Here is a 15,606-nt window from a genome sequence, read left to right as displayed (position 1 = left end):
GGGTCTTGACAGGATTCAGCTGGCTCAGAATACGTTCCAATAGTGGGCTTTTTTGAACGCTAAATGAACTATTTTAAATACGGGAATTTCTTGAAGAGTTGTATATAATCATTACCATGAATTCATTGTGCCAGAGCATTGATTTATTTCAAGTTACAAGAATGAAAATCACTGAAACAAAAATAAGTACAAAATTAACAAACATAAAAAAAAATATTTCTTAAATATCCACATGGATAGTGGAAATGACTATAAGTAGATGGATAATTAGTTAGGGCTGTCGCACAAGGTAAAGCCCGGAACAATAATAACACTATCCACGGATTACTTCAACAATAATACCAACAGCACAGTACCCAAGCGCTCTCAGTGTGAGTTGCGGACAAATAAATTCGCACAACGTACACTACAGCTTGATTGAAACATATTTTCGATGTTTGATTCTAGATTTTTCGACAGGCTGTACTGCATTTTCATGGTATAGAAACCCACAGTGTGTCACTGTCTGCCCTGGCCAATCAAAAAAGTAACTGTAGTCACTTATTTTTAATAATGCAAAGCTATCTCAACTCGGTTTGTGATTTGCACGTGGCCACTCAAGAACAATGTTTCTCAAAGTGCGCCCTTCGGAACCTCTTTGCTGAGCAAAGATTCCGCACTGAAAACCGTCTAATGACGGACAAACTAATGTTTTCAGTCTTCATACCAATATTTTTTTATTACTTGGTGGGGTGGGACTGAGTCCACTTGGCACTGCGGCCACTTCTGGCCTATTGTACCAGCCCCAGGTGATAGGTGAGGGTGATTGTGGAGCAATTGGTGGAATGAAGATTGGCAGGGGGAACCGAAATACTCGGAGAAAACCCGTCCCAGCGCCACTTTGTCCACAACAAATCCCACTTGACCAGACCCCGGGATCGAACCCGGGCCGCCTCGGTGGGAAGCCAGCGACTAACGGCTTGAGCTATGGCGCAGCCTTTGAATTCAGTTAGTTTCTGTGCATTTTGTGACAAAATGGATAGCAGTTACAGAACACTGCTACTCCACGGGGATTTTCGATGGTAACACGACGACGGGATTTGGTTCTTGTATTAACTCTGCGTTCAGAATATTTTTATGTTGATCATATCTTCCAATTTTAATCACTTTGTTGTTTGTGTGGCTCCAAAAATTACTATACTCGCTGGTATGGACGCTTACATTCTTCGAGGATTTGGTACCATGTATTTTGGTGTCAGATGAACCTTCTGTCTTCATGACCTACCCTGATGAAAGAAACGACAGCTTCTGCAGAAGTCTTGCTAGCTATATCACCGTCAAGGTCACGAGAACCTCAAATCTTATCAAACTTTAGTATGAAGTAAAGGAACTCACTTCCTTATCAGAAGATAAGACAATCTCGGTTATCTCATGCATCCGGAAGCATAAGGTTTCTGAAGAATATGTCAGACTAATTTCTTATATAGATTGTATCTGTTTTGAACTAAAGTTGACAGATCAGTGACGATTTACTTTCAGAAATAAATAAACATTACCAGACTTAAACGTTCTAGTCAAATAATGTTCTTCACAAGAAGCAGAAGGCTTTCAGTGGTTATGTAATCTTTGTGTGCTTCCTTTGGCAGAGGTATGGAAGTGAAATGCAGGACGAAATTTTAACGTTAAATAGCTAAGAGACCCAATGAAATCACGACAAAATTAACATTTTTGGAAAAACAGAAACATATCACAATTTCACTCGTGAGTAAATTAAGAACTGATTAAATTCGAGGCGTGTTTCCTACCATTAAGTTCAGAAGCTGTTTTCTCTGCATCTGTTACCTAAACACTCAAATATTGAAACATTCAGAGCTATAATTTTGCGCGGTTGTAAAACGTAGCCCCTCACTTTAAGACAAGAGCATCGACTGAGGGAGTTCTTGAGAACAGATTGTTGAGGAGGATATTTCCACACAAGAGGGTAATAATCGAAATTTGAAGGTAAAATCATAATGAGCTTCATAATTTTCATTCTGCGTTACTTATTATAACGATAAAGAGTAATATGGGTGTGACATCTAGCACGTTTGGCAGAGATGAGAACTTGCTACAGAATTTTGGCCGAGAAAACTAGAAAAATTGGCCCTAGATGGGAAAATACTGCTGACACGGATCTTAAAAAAAAGTCTGTGGGAGACTGTAGACTGGCTCCACTTGATTTAGAATATATACTGTGGCATGTAGACCCATTGCTAGACAACGACCGCAAAATAAGCAACTGCACAAGAGCTATTGCTAAGTAACGGCTCCGCAAACAAGTATGTTTCCACGGCAACAGGAGAATATAACAAAAATGGAAAAGAAGTTTTCCACTCGGTCCGTTCAGAGATGTTATAAGCAGGACTAGATATTAACAGTAGTCAGGTAATTTTGCCATGTTTGAGCTAACTCAAACAACCTCCCAATTGTATGTGGTGTGGAGGCGGTCACCTGCAGAAGGAGTGCCCAGAAAATGACAATACAGCATCAATACCGACATACTGCAACTGCAATTTGGTGGACGGAGAGGAATTTCATCCCTCGAACTATCGAGGCTGCAGGCGCGCCAAAGAAGAGATGAGAAGATAAAATCTGGTCTTGACCCGCAGATGCGGCTTGATGCCAAGACAGACTGGCCGACTGACCGTCGGTCGTAACATAATTTTGAATCTGGCTGAGTTGTAGTCAGATAGAGATCTGCTGGGGTTCAGCCGTTGCGAGCTCTTACTGTTAGAATGCAGAAGCTGGGGCTGGGGAAAGTCCGTCGTTGGAAGCCGCTACCAAGCAACGGCAATAAAGGCGTGACAGTGAACACTAATGTATCTGTAAGTAATAGTGAACTGTAAAATGTGATCACGCGCCGTATCAACGCGTGCAAAAAATCGAATCATGAATCCAAAACCCGTCTATAGTCACAATATATGACGCGACAGTACCATTGGCTGTCTCTTGTGATAAAGATCGTGGACCTAGGAATGTCGTAAAAGGTGGAGGATTTCTTGAATAGCTCAGCGACTATTAGCTTCTACTGAAAGGTTCGGCTTAATATAGTTAGTTACTAATTTAATGATAATTTTGCTTCGATTTACATGTATAGATCCATAATACCAACTTTACATGTTTGTATAAAGAAGCGCAAGATTTATTAAAATTCAGAAACCTACGAAACTCTACGAGAACAATCCTGAGGGAATTCATTCGAATTGACTAACTTCATGGAGCAGAGCCGTTCTAGAAAAGCTGATAGTCTCTCACATGTTCGTGGAATTGCTAGCTGTTTATGGAACCTGCAATCAATTGCATGTTGAATGCAATCGACATTCTCACACATTGTTCTGTCGGAGATCCATTCTGCGTGTTTCCTGCCGTTAAATCCCATCATAACGCCTGCCACTCTTCTCTTTATAACGGCTTTTTGAAAGTCACGGTGAATACAAGCAGTATAATAGTGTAAGTTACCGATGATTTTACTTATACGTATCTCGTTTTTGTCTTTTACTTCTTGATTAAGAGGTTTTTCTTTTGTTTTAAGATTGTGTTCGTCGAATTCGTTCTGGCCTCAATATGGCGTCGATTCATCTCATTTTACAGAGAACGGAATATCGTGTAAGAATGCTGAAACAATCATCTGAGGTTTAAAAAAATCAGATATCTGATCGCGTGAAAGAATTTACCTATAATTTAAAGTCGTGTGCAGCCCTACGAACTTGATTTTCAACATCATTTGAGAAGAAACGTGAAAGCGATATATATTTCTGAATAAGAGTATAAATGTTGTTATAAAAGTAGGCAATTTTGTGAATTTTGCAATTTTAAACATCCAAAATAATAAAGTCACAGTTGTCCATATATGGATGAAATTATTGGGGATCACTATTGTGGGTTTCTACGTGATGGGTCAACTACTGATCATAACTTTTGTACTCGTCAGATACTGGAGAAAAAATGGGAGTACAATCAGACAGTACATCAGCTATTCATAAACTTCAAGAAAGCCTATGATTCAGGTAGGACGAGGTATTGTACAATATTCTCATAGAGTCTGGGGTACCCATGAAACTAAATCGACTGAATAAGGTGTTTAAACGAAGCGTACGTACAGTAAATACCGCAGAGGCAAATATTTGTTTGATAATTTTCCTATCCAGAATGTTATAAACAAGGAGATGCTTTATCGCCACTGCTTTTAAACTTTCATTACAATATGCCATTAGGAAAGTGCAGGAAAACCAAGCGTGACTGATATTAAATGGGACACATGCGTTACTGGTCTATGCTGATAATGTGAATCTACTGGGTGATTGTAGATACCTTGAAGAAAAACACACAGACTCTAATTGACTCTAGTAAGGAGGTTGGTCTAGAAGTAAACACGGGGACAACTAAGTATATGTTGCTGTCTCGTCACCAGAATGCAGGGCAAAATCATGACATTAAGATAGGAAACAGATGTTTTGAAAATGTGGCACAATTCAGATATTTGGAAACGACAGTAACAAATCAAAACCTGATTCATGAGGAAATTAAGAGGAGACTGAACTTCGGTAATGCTTGTTACTTTTCAGTTCAGAACATTTTGCCTCCTCATCTGTTGTCTTTATACGCAAAAATTAAAATATACAAAATTATAATTTTGCTTGTCGTTCTGTAAGAGTGTGAAATTTTATCTCTGATATTAAGGGAGGAAGATAGACTGAGGGTGTTTGAGAACAGGGTGCTGATGAGAATATTTGAGTCTTAGAAAAATCAAGTAAGAGGAGATTGGAGAAAACTGCAAAATGATGAGTTTCATAACTTGTACTCTTCGCCAAGTATAATTAGAATGATCACGTGAAGGACGATGAGGTGGGCAGGGCATGTAGCCTGAATGAGGACGAAGAGGAATGCATATACGATATTGGTGGGAAAGCCAGAAGAAAAGAGACCACTAGGTAGGTCAAGAAGTAGGTAGGTGGATAATATTAAAATGGATCTTAGGGAAAGAGGTTGAGGTGCTGTGGATTGGATCGATCTTGCTCAGGATACGGACCGGTGGAGGGTCTTGTGAATACGGCAATGAACTTTTGGGTAATAAAATTTTGATAAGTTCTTGAGTAGCTGCATAATTGGCGACTTCTCAAGAGGGTTTCAGCTCATGAAGCTAGTTAGTTAGTTAGTTAGTTTGTGTTTCTTCCGTTTTTCTTTTTATATTTATTTACTTTAGCTTTCCTATTTACTTTTACCCCCTGTATATTTCTTGGTTTATTTGTTTTTTCTTAAATTTTTATACCTGTTGCTTATGTATCTATTTCTTTATATTCATTTTATTTCTCCTTTCTTTCATGTTATGCTTTTCGTTGTTTCTTTTATCTTTCTTATTTATTTTCTTTCTCTCATTTTTTTTTTTTTACTTTTTAATTTCTTTCGTTCCTTTATTGTTTTTTTTCATTTCGAAATTTGTTGCCTTTTACCTCTTTATTTTTCTTCCTTAATCCATTTTTCAGTCTTTATTTATATTTTCATATTCAATTTCTTCAATTCTGTATCTCTTTCTTTCGTCTTGTCCCACTTCTCTCATTTCCTGTTTCATTTGTTTTCTTTCTGTTTCGCACTTTCGGTGTCATTGATATATGGAGTGCCACAGAGAGAGCATTTGAGGAAGGTATGTAGGCTACCCCCTACACAGGTACATTGATGTACCAGTGTTTTCGTAGACAAAGGCTGTCACACGAGAACATTGAATTAACTTTTTCATCCCAAAGTAAACAAAGTAATATAAATATTCTGCAACATTACATTCCTGCTGCTGAAAGAATTAAGCACAGAAATACGTCATTAAGAGAAAGTGGTCTTAAGTGGTTAATTGCCAAGTACAAACCTACACCGCAAGATGTCACTACTGCAGAGGCAAGTGACATCAATTATGTCAATAATCAATGCTTAAAGATGAATAAATCATTCCCTGTCTGTTCTAATATGCCAACAATCGAATCGTTGGCTCATATAAAAATTACGATTTTTTTTATTCTGTGTGGGAAGGTGTTAAGTGACAGTTTCAGAGCATTAGAACAGGAACAGAATTCCGGTTCCTACCCACGACTAAGGTGATTCGCCCCTCCAAAGTAATTAATTCCACTGTTAGCTGACTGTTGTTAAGTGTCACGAACGTACAGCGAGAGGGGCGCCTTAAATCAACGAGTCCCAAGTGCGACCACCAGTTGATTTGCCTCAATAATATAAGACAATTGTAAGTAATTTAGCTAGATTAAAGTGTTACATATTTCTTTCAAAATCTGGGTTATATATTTTTTTTTCTAAAAAGCAAAACACCTTATTTCATTTCCGCGCGAGCGCGTGCGCGTAGGAGAGAGCGGTAGAGGCGTAGGTGGGAAAGTGTTAAAATGAATCATAAAGATACAGATTATAAGAAAGTAACATACAATTACTCATTCTAGATGGCGGATCATTCCGCTTGTAATGTTGGCTGTTCCGCCTCCGTAAAACGTGGAGAATTTGTTGACTGGTTCAAAAACTAGGGGCTCGCTGCACCATCAAGGAAGTTATGAACAGAACCATATATATATATATATATATATAAGGCGGGACAGCGCATCGGTATAGCGACTGGCTACTGGCTGGACGACCGAGTTTTCTGAGTTTGAGTCCCGGTAGGGTCAAGAAGTTTCTCTTCTCCACGTCGTCCGGACCGGCTCTGGGGCCCACCCAACCTCCTATCAAATGGATACCAGGGGTAAAGCGACGGGGGCGTAAAGCTGATCACTCACCTAGAACTAGTGCCGAGGTCAAGAAAATGTGAATTTATACATACACTCCCCCATAGGTGTTCATGTTGTAGCCCTTAATTAGTTAAGCACAGAGACAACGTTCTTTTATATAGATATATGCCTGCACATAACTTACTTAAATAAATACGAATTTATTTTTAATGTTGTGGTACATCGGTAAGTATTTAAATGAAAAATATTACCCTTCGTTCTCGGTGAATCCGTGCGCAATCTTTCCGAGAAAAAAGCAACCTAACCATTTGCACGGAACAAATTAGTTCTTGAGAAGACAAAATCTCTCAACTAGCAGAGAAATTTTGAGCTTTTAATGGAAGCAGAATGTTAATTACCATGTTAACAATAGGACGCCTATTATCCATATTCTGAGAAATATAACGGAACGTTATTTAAAATAAGAAAACTATCCCATGATTGGAGTATATTCTGCCTCGAGAGCAGAGAGAGAAAATAATAAACAAATAAAGTGTTTCAAATATTCCTCTGAACATGAACTAAGCATCGTTAAAACAACCGATCAGTCTTAACAAATTTTTTAAAGTATGGAATAGCGTACTGTAGAATGGACCAAAAATACTTTGCAGATTTCTTCTTTCCTTTGGCGCTTCAGCCCCAATTTAGGCCTTGGCCTACCTCCATGAAACTCCTCGTTTCACGTCGGTTTACTGGATCTTAGACATTCGGTAGAACTCCTTGGTCGGGTGATCAGCTTGTTGCAAGACCTCTATCTGTACACAAACACAGAAAAACGCACGCACCAAACGCCTATGCAGTGGGTGGGATTCGAACCCACGGTCCCGGCTTCCGAACTAGAGAAGACAGTGCATGCCTTAGACCGCTCGGCTACCGTGGCCTGCGCTTTGAAGATTAGGTCTCGGCAAATACTGCATAATAACTGAGTTAGTCTTTAGAGATAATGCATAAGAATGGAGTGGAACTCTCTAAAAATTATGTAAGTTTTGAGGTTTTCACGGCGGTGACTGTGAAGAATTCCGTATTCTGGGATGTGGCGTCGTGTAGATCTTGTGTGACAGACGGCTTAGGGAGGAAGATGAAGGCGATACGTTCCTCCGAAACGTCGGTTCACACAAGATCCACAGGGCGCCACATCCCAGAAGAAGGCATTCTTCCTATAAAAATTTATTGAAAATACTTTGCACAGTAAGTATCGACAAATGATATTAAGGATTTCAGTGGTGTACTGTAAAACTGAATACAAATGTTTTGCATATTATGTCTTGACAGATAAACTGTAAGAATTGAATGGAACTCTCTAAAATTGTTTACAGATAGGTTGCATAGTTAGTCTTGACAAATAACAAAAAGAATGAAATAATTTGCTGTAAAATCAATGACAATAATTTTCATAATAAGCCTTGATTACTATACAAAAGTGAACTGGCCTACTGTAAAGTGAGCTACATGTACGTCCGAATACGTTTTAGATTGCTAGAAGATCATTGTTCCTTGTTTTCATTTATTACAGAAATAATTCTATTATTGTAGACACAAGTATACTCATGCAAAGCCAGTAACATTGCATATAACTGTCAATTAATTTACCTTTGTATTTCCGTAAATATTCACCATATCAATACATGGAGGAAAATGTGGGCCTTATTTAGAATTGCACCATACACGAACTTCTCAAAAAGGACAAACGTATGCTTACTATAAAATAGTGAAGGAAAGATAGAGGGGCGGATAGACGTGACCAGAAGACGAGGAAGAAGACGTAAGAAGATGCTGGATGACCTTGGGGACAGAAGAGGATATTTTCATTTGAAGGAGAAAGCTCTAGATCGCATTAAGTGGAGGAACTGTTTTGGAAGAGACTGTGGACCTGTCGTCTTGACAGATTACTGATGAATGAATACTAGACCGATACGTAAATTATTATTGTTAGTAGTATTATTATTTTTATAGCTATTATTATGTGTTCTATAATTCTTTAAATTATTATATTAAAAAGAAGAATCATTACTTCAGAAAATACAGCAAATCAGATCTCATAACAACTGTAATGTCTTTAATCGCAAACTGGTTAAAACCACCTTTAAAACAGACAGCTTTTCATAGTAAAATCTGTGGACAACAATCTGAAAACAAAATTTGAAATCTTATGTAAATATGTATACTTCCAGTGCTGGCCTATTATAGACCACTCGCTGCTGGCAATCACTTAAAGAAACAGACTGAACTGAATTTAATTATTATTGTAAGAAATCAACTAGGAGCAGTATTATGAAGCAAAAAACAGTTTTCTTATTGTTGATGCCGTCATTCAATCTGACATGGAATATATTTGCAAATACAGAATGACATGAGCTGCAGCCATTACTGGCATGGCATGAGCGGAACTGAGCCACAGCAAGGATTTGTGTTTGAGACTCGGACGACACTCTGCAGACGCCCATAGAGCTGCTCACACTCCAAGATTCGAGCTGGCGTATTAAGAGGACAAGGTCAGAGAAGTAAGGAATAACATTTATAGAGCCTATTAATAATACACTTTTATTTGGACATTTCTCGTATATTTAGGGGGAAACTCGTGTTTTTGTACAATATGATACTGAAAGTACAATAAGAAGTATGAAAAATTTGCACTGGATCAGTGACCTTTATTTTAGTTGCTGTAGGCAGGTAACCAGACGGTGAAAACCAGGTCACAGGCACTCGAGCGACCGGTACCTTGTGATTCTCAGCTCTCTCGACTTCCCGATGCACGGGCAAGCAGATTTTAATTAGTTCTATGTTCTTATCGCTTTTATTATCGCCAGCCCCCACATATAAATTAGAAGTTGGCCCAGGAACGGCATGTCAAAATCATTCTTTTATTGTCAAGATGTTCCAGCATCACGGAATTGTTTTGTAATTCTGCGTATGACAAATAAATATATATTTATGACATAAGTTGTAAAATTTCGCTCATTTTATGTTATATATTTAAGAGAGTAATACGACCATGTTACTGCATAATTTTCTATCGCGATAATTTGTATCAAACCAAGTATATGTATATGCACGTGAATGACATTCTAACTTTGGGAAGTTAATGTTATTCAGGAACTACAGTTAAGAAGAACTTGGGTCAGACAGGCAGTATAGCGACTGGATGCCTGCTAGACAGACGGAGTTCAATTTTTGGCACAAGCAAGGTATTTCTTTTCTCCTTCCATATCTGGCCTCTCTGGAGTTTACACAGACTTCTATCCAAGGGGTACCAAGCCCTCTTTCCGCAAGGGTAAAGTCGACTTGGGCATATAACTGACCGTTCATTTCCATTTAGTGCTGAGATCTAAATTACTTGCAGACGTGAGCGACTATCAATGTCACAAAAAGACTCTGCTCCTTGTAGTTAGTTGGTCGGTTAGATGGATGGATGGATGGATNGAAAAATTCAGGGAACAAGTCCTCCGGGAGGGACTTTAAGCCGTGGGTCCCGTGTCGTAGCTTTACGGCACGTAAAAGAACCTCATATCTCCAAAGGAGGTCACTGAGCCAAATTACGGACGTTTCCCGCCCAACAGCAGTCTCTAATACCTCTGGTAGATGGGGGAAGCATTATAGATACCTCTCAGCTAGTAGAGCCGGTCTCGCTGGCTGGGCGGGACTGATGGTAAGCACCAGTACCGGTAGGATATAGAGACTGGTAGAAATCATAGAGGGAAGCACAATGGACCAATACAGGTCTCAGTGCATGGGGAAACCCACCCTCTCCAATAACTAACTAACTAACTAGCCGGCTAGTTAGTTGACTTGAAAGGATTCTGACAATGGTTTATGCTGTACAGAACCATTAGGCTTATTTTGGATTCCATCCATCGTCTGGTGTATAGAAGACAAAAAACCACAACGTTTCGGGGTCCGGATCTGTCTCCGCTCTCAGGTGGATGGGGCAGAATAAACCTGCTCAGTTGGGCCCGTTTTTTCTTCTATATACCAGACGATGGACAGAGTCCAAAATAAGCGTAATAGTTCTGGCTATTTAAGTATTTACCTATGCATTTCTTGAGACGTACTCCCTTTGGTGTGTCTGTTTCGCCATTGTAGCTCGTATCTTGAAGATTGCTATTGAGCCTGGTTTTCACCAGTGAATTGCGAAGAACATGTTTGGTTTCTGAAAACAGTCTTAATGTTGTATCGATCCCCAGTACATCTTAACTAATCATACTTTGACGTAGGGGGATACCATAATGCACAAGAAGTGTTCTGTGTACTTACAGTATAGTAACGACGTCCAGATATGCTGACGAATGTCATAAAACGGTGGATGACCATTAAGTTCAAGGCAATGTCTAAAGTTTTTAACCTCATCAGGAAGGAATCATGTCTCTCGACTGAGCGATATTCTCTTACGTGAGTGTATGATTTGATTTCAAATGCAGATAGCATCCAGTGCTAGTTCGTTCCTTCGATATTTTGACGGGTTTTAATGACCAAGGCAACTGTAGAAGGAAAAGAAGACCTAACATAGTGGTCTGAATAGAGGATCTGAGATTTGGTACAATCAAGGAATTCCTGTACATTTTATATGTCATGTGACCATATCTCGTGTCTGACCCACAGAAACATGGTGGCTTTTTGGCGCTGTATCTAGAGCTACTTTTTTTTAAATGCTCTTTTATGTTAGTAACAATTGGAGAAGTGGAGCTTGCCATAGGCTTACCAACAGACTGACGGAAAAAAAAAATGTAACCTTAAAGTGAGTAGGTTTTTCACAGACATCAGCTTGTAAGTCTGAATGCTGTGTGATTAATCACTGTGAAACCTACTTCTGATGACATGTAGTTTTCCCCACATTGGTACATTGGTTAAAGAATACTCCGTGATTTTTTAGTGCGCAAGCGAACTGTACCGACCGAGCCACCGCCGCTTTTTGCCGAAGTTAGTGCCAACTTTAGCGGATAGAGGGTGTCACGTGGTCAGCGCAACGGATCCCCACGGTCATTAATTTCGGTTTTCTAGACCGGAAGAATAACCACATCAGAACTTAAAACGGTATCCGGTCTTTGCATACTGACGTTTTCTGAAGACTGATAATTTAAATATTCTGCATTTTTAAAAAATGGATGCACATTGCCTACTAGAAGATTGAGTATTTTATGAACAAACCCACAAACAGCTTAACATACAGAAAGAGTGAAACACATGATTCGTCTTAGAGGGATATCCAGATTGTGTGTTTTTGGAAGTCCATATCTGTGTGAAGATTTCCTGCGCTGTGGAGTGAACATGCGTTCTGATAGCTGGCCTGTGCCCAGACAGGGGTAACTGCATCTTCATCTCATCTGCGATTGTAGGACCTTTAGAAATAAGTTCATAATCATAGTTCCTACAGTCTAACAGGGTGTATAATTGTTCCTTATGCAGATTTTTCCAATAAGCCTAACACAATACAGTACACTACACTATACAGCAGTAGGCCTACTATAGTAGAGTAAAAAGGAAAAGTGCTTAACTAATTAAGCACTACGCCATGAAGGTGTATAGGGGGGATGGATGTATAGGCCCATCTTTTCTTGACCTCGGCATTAGTTGAAGGTGAGTTGTCAATTTCACGCCCCGGTCGCTTTACCTCCCGTGAAAGGACTCCCGTTACCCATTGGATAGGAGGTTGCGTGGACCCCGGAGCCGGCCTGGACGACATGGAGAAGGGAAAATCTTGACCCTACCGGGACTCGAACTCCTACCCCTCTGTCGTCCATTTACTACGCTATCCTGGTTCTTATCGAGTTTCAAAGATTTGATTCATGAAGCACAGATACAATCCTGCAGCTAAAGCCCGTAATGACACAGGAGCAGTGTAGGAGGAATTTTAGACACATTTTCTGCTAGACGCTGGAATGTGATGTGGCCCCTCAAAAATTGAGCCCTTCCCTGAGTTATGTTTCCACACATTCTGTAGCCATATGTTGCGATAAATGTAAGAATAATTTATGGGCTCCAGAATAAAGGGAAAGTGGAAAAGTCCAGGAACCGAGATTGGTTTCGTCTTACGGGTCCAATGGAGTAGAAATGACTAAGAGAGACCTAATATCCCAAAAGTTAAATTTTTGGTCTTCTGACAGTGCACAGTGTTGAAACACTAATCATGTTTATTGCCATTTTAGACAATCAGGAAACTTAGTACTAAGTTTATAAGAAATAGTGTTCTTGAAACTTGACATTTCTTAACGTAGATCGATTGTAGCGTCTCTGAAATCAGTTCTAAGATTAATATAGGCAAAGTCACTAACTGGCCGCGTAAAAACCTGACGAACGTCGCGTACTGCAAGGTAATGCGGGGAGGGAGGGGAGGTATGGAATGTGGAACATTTTCCATGGTCTCATAGACAGACACGATCTGGTATAATTATAAATGTATCAGTTTACAAACGGAACTAAAGCGTTTCATTACTGACAGATGCTGTTATAATATATTAAAATTAATTACTGAGGTAATCCCAATTAAATTAATTGACACAGTGTTCGTAAGCGTGAGTTAGTAACTGCACAAATTAGAATGTGAATGTAAGTTAACATATTTGTGCATACTTTTGAAAGAAGCTCATAAAATGAACGCATGGAAAGGAAATCATTTCTGTGTCGGAGAATCTCACCTTATACTGAACATGTTTTAATTAAATTTGGTATTTATGATCTTCGCTATACCGACCGAGCGACTGGCGCTTGTCGGCGAAGTTAGTGTCAACTTTTGCGGATAGAGAGTGTCATGTGGTTAGTGCAACGGATCCCCACGGCCGTTAATATCGGTTTTCTAGACCACGGCCGCTCTTTCTTTGAAATAACTCCTCGGTTATCCTCACGAGGCTGAGTGGACCCCGTTCAAGACCCATTACTACTCAGAAAATCTGGTAGCGCCGGGAATCGAACCCGGAACCTCTTGATATGTAGGCAAGAACTCTGACCGCTAGACCACAGAGGTGGTCTAAGAATATAAAATAATCTATAAATGTTTGTTATTGTCTAATATTGTCCCCAGCGTCGTTAGGTTTGCAACATCTGATTTATAATTGCAATAAATGAACATAAACGACTGAACGATATGCAGAACCACAAAGATTCCATCTGAGGCCACGCCATAGCTGAAGCGGTTAGTTGCCGGCTTCCCACAGAGGCGGCCCGTGTTCGATCCCGAGTCTGGTCAAGTGGGATTTGTGGTGGACAAAGTGGCACTGGGGCAGGTTTTCTCCGAATACTTCGGTTTCCCCTGCCAATCTTCATTCTACCAAATTCTCCATCATCATAATCACCCGGGGCAGGCTACAATAGGCCAATCAGTGGCCTCCGTGCCGAGTGGACCCAGTTGGACGCCACCCCCCACTAAGCGAAGATTCCATCTGAGTGTGCGTGTGGGTCTAACCAAAGTTGTAATGTAATGTAGTGCATTTCCATTCTTTTCGCAAGTGTCACACGCCTGCAGCAGAGAGCGGCACTTCTGTTAAGTTCGTATTGTACACGATACTAAAACCTGGTGAGAGAATTACTTTATACCCACCCAGCTAAATCCGTTCCGGGTAATATTTGTCACCCACTGGTCAATGATACCGGTGAATTCCGGGTCTGAACGTGACACCAAGGTAACGGAATAAATCATGGGGAGGGGGGGATGCTGAGCCCCCTCCCGCTCTCCTTTAGCCTGTTAGGTTGTAGAGGAATTGGTGCGTATAATGATCCCTTTTGCTTGCAGTGAATGGTGCTTTGTGGCAAAATTCAATACCTAGCACTGGACAGACGTAATGTGTCTTCTCTCCGCACATTTCAGCCCGTATAACAGACAGACTTTAGCAATCGCAATGAGTTTTTTGTGTTGGAGTACTTCACGGTACTTGCAAAAGACAGAGAAGAAACGTTCAGAATTTATGAGCTTCTGAACAGAGATTCTTACATCAGGCACCATTGAAATACACAAAACTATAATTTTACGTTTCTGTTTGTGTGTGAAACTTTGCCTCTCGGCGTGCAGGAAAGACAGAGTTGAGGGTGTCTGAGAGCACGCTGAAGGTAAAGGTAAAGTTTTAAGCACTGCGCCATGAAGGCGTATGGGGAGGAGGATGTAGAGATCCATATTTTCTGGACCTCGGCACTAGTTGGAGGTGAATTTACCCTTTACCCTCGGAGAAGGAGCACGCTGTACCAATTCGATATGAGGCTGGGTGGGCCCCAGGGCCGGTCTGGACGACGTGACGAAGAGAAAATTCTTGACCCCAGCTGGACTCGAACTCCGACACGTCCGTCGTCCAGTCCGTATCCAGTCGCTATACCGACTACGCTATCCCGGCGTCTGAGAGCACGGTTGTGAGGAAAATATTTGTAATTAGAGATATGAAGTGTTAGAGAGTGGAGAAAAATGTATAATAAAGATCATCATTTGTAGTCCTAATCGAACCAAACTTTCTTCTTCTTCCTCTTTTATGGTATGACAGGGCAGTTCGTTTCAAAGCCCCCCAGGTTTCGGAATATTTGAACAGAGGACCTGCCTGTCGAAGGCCTCCACGTACACAGGGCAACACAAACACAGATACTCTTGATGTCACTGAGCGGGCTTCGAACCAACTATCCCATTGTCCAAGCGGTAGAAGAGAGTACACGCCTTAGACAGCGCGGTCACTGTGATCTGCACAAAATGTTACTAGGGTGATTAAGTAAAAAATTATGATACTGATGGGTCATGTAGGACACGTGAGAAGGTCAGAAATGCATCTATGGCTGTACAGGCCTTGTGGACCATGGCCGCCTTCTCGGTTTCTTGATCCCGTACACAGTCTCTAGGACTCCTTGGACGGGGATCAGCCCGTCACAA

General features: G+C 40.4%; 1 protein-coding gene across 5 annotated transcripts in view; it reads left to right on the top strand.

The window, feature by feature from the left end:
• The window catches only part of LOC111864922 (protein dimmed), a 183,031-nt gene that overhangs the window by 156,242 nt on the left and 11,183 nt on the right, over positions 1–15,606 (top strand). Inside the window, exon 3 of one of the 5 annotated variants that reach the window (XM_023852544.2) lies at positions 9,118–9,265. The exons of 3 other annotated variants lie outside the window; for them this stretch is intronic. The gene's annotated coding sequence lies outside the window, so the exon portion shown is untranslated. Of the gene's footprint in view, positions 1–9,117; positions 9,275–15,606 lie in introns of all 5 variants that reach the window. One more of the 5 variants, XM_023852541.2, reaches the window with a different exon arrangement.

The sequence above is a fragment of the Cryptotermes secundus genome, unplaced genomic scaffold (assembly GCF_002891405.2).
Source record: "Cryptotermes secundus unplaced genomic scaffold, Csec_1.0 scaffold62, whole genome shotgun sequence".
Lineage (NCBI taxonomy): Eukaryota > Metazoa > Arthropoda > Insecta > Blattodea > Kalotermitidae > Cryptotermes > Cryptotermes secundus.
This window is presented reverse-complemented; position numbering and strand designations above follow the sequence as displayed.